Here is a 6,000-nt window from a genome sequence, read left to right on the forward strand (position 1 = left end):
AGTGGATACAGAAATTGTGGTATTTTTACACAACGGAATACTACTCAGCAATCAAAAAAGAGGAAATCATGAAATTTGCAGGCAAATGGTGGGATCTAGAAAAGATCATTCTGAGTGAAGTATCCCAGAAGGAGAAAGACAAACATGGTATATACTTGCTTATATAGACCTACAAGATATGATAAACATAATGAAATCTATACACCTAAAGAAGATAATCAAGAAAGCGGACACTGGGTAAGATGATCAATCCTCATTTAGAAAGAAAAATGGGATGTGCATTGAACCTAGGACAGGAGTCTAAAGCAGAAGGCATCTGAAAGACCCTGCCAAGCAGCGTTTCAAAACAGATACTAAGACTCATCACCAAACCTTCGGCAGAGTACAGGGAATCATAGGAAAGAAGGGGAGTTAATATGATTTGGAAAGGATAGGAGCTCCACAAGGACCAAATATATCTGGGCACAGGGTCTTTTCTAAGACTGACACTCAACCAAACACCATGAATGTATATAACCTAGAACCTCTGCTCAGATGTGGCTCAGCAACCAATTGGTTTCCCATAGTAAGGGGAATAAGGACTATTTCTAACACGAACTCAATGGCAGGCTCTTTGACCTCCCCAACCCCCAAGAGAAGAGCAGTCCTGCTAGGCCACAGAGGAGGACTTTGCAGCCAGTCCTGAAGATACCTGATAAAACAGGGTCAGATGAAAGAGGAGGAAGTCCTCCCCTATCAGTGGACTTGGAAAGGGGCAGGGAGGAGATGAGGGAGGGAGGGTGGGATTGGGGAGGGACTGAGGGAGCAGGATACAGCTTGAATACAGAGTTAACAAAATGTAACTAATAAGAAAAATAAAATTAAGAAAATAAAAAAATAATAAAAATAAAAAAAATTTAAGGCCCTGGAACACTTGTTTTTTTAAAATGTGCATAAGGAAAAAATGTAAAATGTTAGTCACACAAGCCCCTAGATTTGACGTGTTCAAGTGAATGTATGTTGTTAATACCCTCCTTCCCTAGTTATTCCCAAGGTATATCAGTAAGTTCCCAGGCACAAAGTTGATTTCCTCCACCTCTTCCTGCCTGTTAGCATTTCTCAGCCTCAGTATCTTGTTTGGTGTATGTCAGGAAAGGTTGAGAGTGTTAAGTAACCCATGTCTCTGCAGCTACCTTCAATCACTGAGGGATAATTTGTGAATACTTAGTACTCCACCTTCTTCACATCTGAACATGACAATTTGTAATTGTGGTCCATAGAGTTTGTCAGGAGAATGAAACCCATCTTTCCCAGACAGAAATAGATTGCATATTAGTATGGCTTCCTTTAGCTTCCTCTATTTTCCATTTCCTCACAATTTTATAAAGAAAATCTATACAGACAAGAAAGAAATAGGTAAGGAATACTCAGGGTCAAACCCACACTTCTGAAAAATCTCAGATGGCTAGTGCGGAGTCTATACACTGAAAATCATTGCTGCCATAGATTAGTTTCTTCCCTTTTCAAGTGTATCAGAACTGCTACAACCATATTGACTATATAGGCCAAGTATAATTTACAACCCTTTTATCCATTGGAAAGTGCACCCTCCTTGAGTTCCACCAAGGAGCTTGAAAATTAGTCTATGTACCTCAAGAAGCTATATTAACAACACAAAAAGGCAGAAAAAAAATCAAACAAACTCAGACTATTCCTTTCCTTAAACCAGTATAGACATCTTTTGCCTGTCATCACCATTCCATTCTCACGTTTCAAACTATCCATGCATGTCTTTATTATAGCCCTGTGTCATATGTTAACATTTTAATCAATTACAAACTGCATAAATAACTATGGTACTATAAGTTTAAAATGGATATAAAAAGATATTATCTACCACTATTCTGGCCATCATAACACAGCACAGAACATTAACAAACCGATTACTAAACTGGGCTGGGGCTGGGGTAAATAAACTGACAGTGCAGTAGGTCATATAAAGTATAGAATAAGCCAGTCAATGCCTATAATCTACCACTCAGGATTCCAAGGTCAAATACTTTGCTGTGTTACTGTGTTGGCAGTCTCATAAATCTTATATTTACTGTCTCTTGAATGTGTAGTTTTACCCTGTTTTTTTTTTAAACCTAATTTTGTGCTTTGTTCGTCATGGTTCTAGGAACAAATTATATGTAATTTGTTCCAATTAAATGTAACACTATCACTATGTTTTTGCAAATATATGATGTTTGATCAACAATGAAATCATCTATTGATAAGTTTCTTAGAACACACCTGTATTGTTAAGAAACATGTCTGTAAATTCGATGGGACAACAGAAAACTGTGAAATCCCCAACCAATTTCAGCACAATAAATTGTATATACATTTACTATGTACGATCACCACTTCATGCACTTCTCAAAAGAGTTGCGTTTTTTGTCAAAGCAACAACACCAATACCCCTCAGTACAGACGGTAACAAGTGGGTTCCATAGTAATGGGAAGAGGGACAGCCTCTGACATAATCTGATTGGCCTGCTCTTTGATCACCTTCCCCTGAGAGGGGAGCAGCCTTACCAGGCCACAGAAGATGACAATGCAGCCATTCCTGATGAGATCTGATAGACTAAGATCAGAAGGAAGGAGAGGAGGACCTCCACTATCAGTGGACTTGGGGAGAGGCATACATGCAGAAATCGGGGGAGGGTGGGATCCGGAGGGGAGGAGGGAGGGGCTTATGGGGGGATACAAAATGAATAAAGTGTAATTAATAAAATAAAATTTAAAAAAATCTCAATGCATGCATTCGGACTTCTACACATCATCCTGTCACTCTATCCACCTTTAAAAATTAACTTTGGCTGCACATTAGAATCAAGTGGAGAATTCAACAGTTCCTAAACCCAGGCTACAGCCCAGACTCATTAATTCAATCATGAGGTGGAGTTCTGAGCATTATTATTAATTTCAATGTGTTATCCAAGGCTGAGTGTCACCATGCCAGTGGAATTTAAAATGCATCCTTTTGTTGATAATGCTGCATTTGGTTTGGGGGACAAGACAACAAATTTGACCACAGGAAATATTGGCAGAAAGAGTTTTGGCTTGAGAGATCCATCTGTATTGTGCAATTAGGTATTTTAAAAACAGGATACTAAAAACCAGAAGGTAGCCTATGGAGTGTGCCTATAATTATTATGGAGAGCACTACTTGCTTATGAAAAACTGTAGAAAGAGGTTTTATTTGTTGCTTTATAAATTAGGGATAAATACAAATTATTGTTTGCTCAAAACTCCTGGTGTGTAGCTTATCTCGACTGCTATTCCATTTATTATTTGTCTTAAAATTACTTACATCTTTTTTAATACAACAGTAAACTGGTAATCATTGAAGTTGTCCAAATAGGTTGTGTTATCTCACTCTCATGACTTTTTCCATGCTTTGCTATCCTCTTAGACTACCATTTCTTTTTCCTAGTCTATCTTCTTCTTCCTTTATCTTCATCATCCTTTAAAGGTCTGTGAAAGAGACACCTTTTAAGGGAAGGCTTTTACCCCAATTATGGGTTCTCATAAAAACCCTCCTTTATCATTCTACTTTTTAATTGCTCCATTGCTTTGTGTACCTTAGGACCAGATGCCACAGATGTCAGCAACCAGTATTTAGAAATTCTATTTATACACACCACTAAAGCATTTATTTTTCTTTTTAAAAATATTTGTATATTCATTTATTTTAAGACAAGTTCTCTCTGTGTAGCCTTCACCTTGTTGTCCTGGATCTCCCTATGAAGGGCAGACTGGCCTTGAACTCACAGATACCCACCTTCCTCTGCTTTCCAAGTGCTGGAATTAAAGGTGTGCACCTCTGCTTGGCCCTTTCTACATCTTAATTTATGGAAGTTCGTTACTTTGACTTTAGAATCATATTGTTGTCATTGACTCAGATGCCCTGATCCCAAGCAAGTAGATTGCATTAGTACTTAAGGAGCCATGTATAGAAAATGTGATGTTATGTTATTTCAAAGTACAGTTCCTCCCCATTATATTCAAGCATACATTCTAGTTGGTCCTTTGAGCCCCCAATAGTTTTTGACATGTATCTACTATTGTACTTGGGACACAAATTCTATTGTGCTTGCTACTATCAAAGCTCACCAATTTTTCTATCTTATTTATTTATTTTTTTATTCATTTATTTTTAATTAACTACAATTTATTCACTTTGTATCCCAGCTGTAGCCCCCTCCCTCATCCCCTCCCAGTTCTACCCTCCTTCCCTCCTCTCCTCCCATGCCTCTCCCCCAGTCCCTGATAAGGGAGGTCCTCCTCCCCCTCCATCTGACCCTAACCTGTCAGTTTTCATCAGTACTGGCTGAATTATCTTCCTCTGTGGCCTGGTTACACTGATCTCCATTTAGGGGGAAGTGATAAAAGAGCCAGACACTGAGCTCATGTCAGAGACAGCCCCTGTTCCCCTTACTAAGACACCCACTGGAACACTGAGGCACCACAGGCTACATCTATGCAGGAGTTCTAGGTTATCTCCATGCATGATCCTTGGTTAGAGTATCAGTCTCAGAAAAGAGCCTTGGGCCAAGATTTCTTTGCTTCTATTGCTCTCCTTGTGGAGCTACTGTCCCCTCCAGATTTTTCATTACCCCTTTTTTTCATAAGATTCCTAGCACTGGCCCAAGTCAGGTTGCCCCAGAAAAAAAGACTGACTCAACAGATTTGTGCAAGACTGCCACTGGAGAATTCTTTCAAGAACACTGTTAGCCATAGAGTAAAGAATACACAATAAGTGGAAGGAGAAGTTGAGCCATGGAGAAATTTCAAGAGGAACCTCTACCACCCCTATAACCCTATAACACTATATTAGGCTAAAGTTGACCCTCCAGAGTTACTCAGAACAAATTCACAGGACTAAAATTTGTACCTTTGTGTTGTAACACTATATCAATAGATAAAGGCTACCCATAAAAGAAGTGTGTAATTTTAGTTGAGTCAAGCCCTTTATTCAAAGGCAATATCTTGAGATGAAGTAAAATAAAGACTATCAGAAAAAACTGGCAACACCAAGTGAAGAGTGGGAATGTCAAACTTTCAGGGAAAATTTGAAATCGGAGCACATCATCATCTACAGTTGGTTTCTGGAACTCCTTTCGTGAAGAAAGGGAGAGAAAAGTGTAGCAGAAGTGAAAGAACACCAGGTTAGGGGGTTAAGAGATGTCAGAGAACATTGTTTCTGTCAGAATAAAAGCTTTGAAAATGAAACTCTTCACATTCTCCATACTTTATAGTATATTTGGGTTGTTTTATAGTAGAAAATGTCTCTATAAATGTCAAGTAACCATTTCTTAGGTAGGAATTATAAGAAGTAAGCAGTACACCCATAACATCAGTGTTACCATGTGAACAGGAAGCCAAGCCAAAGAACACAAGGGGATGAGGATGTTCCAGTGAACAAATCAGGCCACTGAACCATTCTCTCTCCTACAGCCAGGAGATTCATTTTGCAGGATAAACAGTCCTGGATTCTGTTTTAACAAGAAAGAAGTATTTCTTTATGGCACCCCTTCTAACCACTTTAAAAATGTTATAGGTGAAGTAGGGCAATCATTTCATAACTCAAGAGAAATGAGGTATTTTTAAGTTTTTACCACTTTGTAACACGCACCCTTTTCAGTAAAGAAAGAAATTTAAATTTTAAAGCTTGATTATATTTAGCCAAAAACTCATCTCTAAAGTTAAGGCAGCTTTTTCTGCAGGCTGGACTATCCGAGTGAGAAAGGGTGGCTTTTCCGAGGGATTATCTTGTACATGAAATTATCATACCACATCGAATATAGTTTTAAACAATGTTAGAAACCTACCAGTTTTATCCTATCAGCCACTGCTGATCACTTATTTACAACCGACTGGGCTGTTGTCGGCCCCTAATGATTGCCTAATGTGAATGCAGAAGGCTTTATCTATTTACAAGAATGCTTAGAACTTTAGTGCTAAACAGTGTAA

Source organism: Meriones unguiculatus, chromosome X (assembly GCF_030254825.1).
Source record: "Meriones unguiculatus strain TT.TT164.6M chromosome X, Bangor_MerUng_6.1, whole genome shotgun sequence".
Lineage (NCBI taxonomy): Eukaryota > Metazoa > Chordata > Mammalia > Rodentia > Muridae > Meriones > Meriones unguiculatus.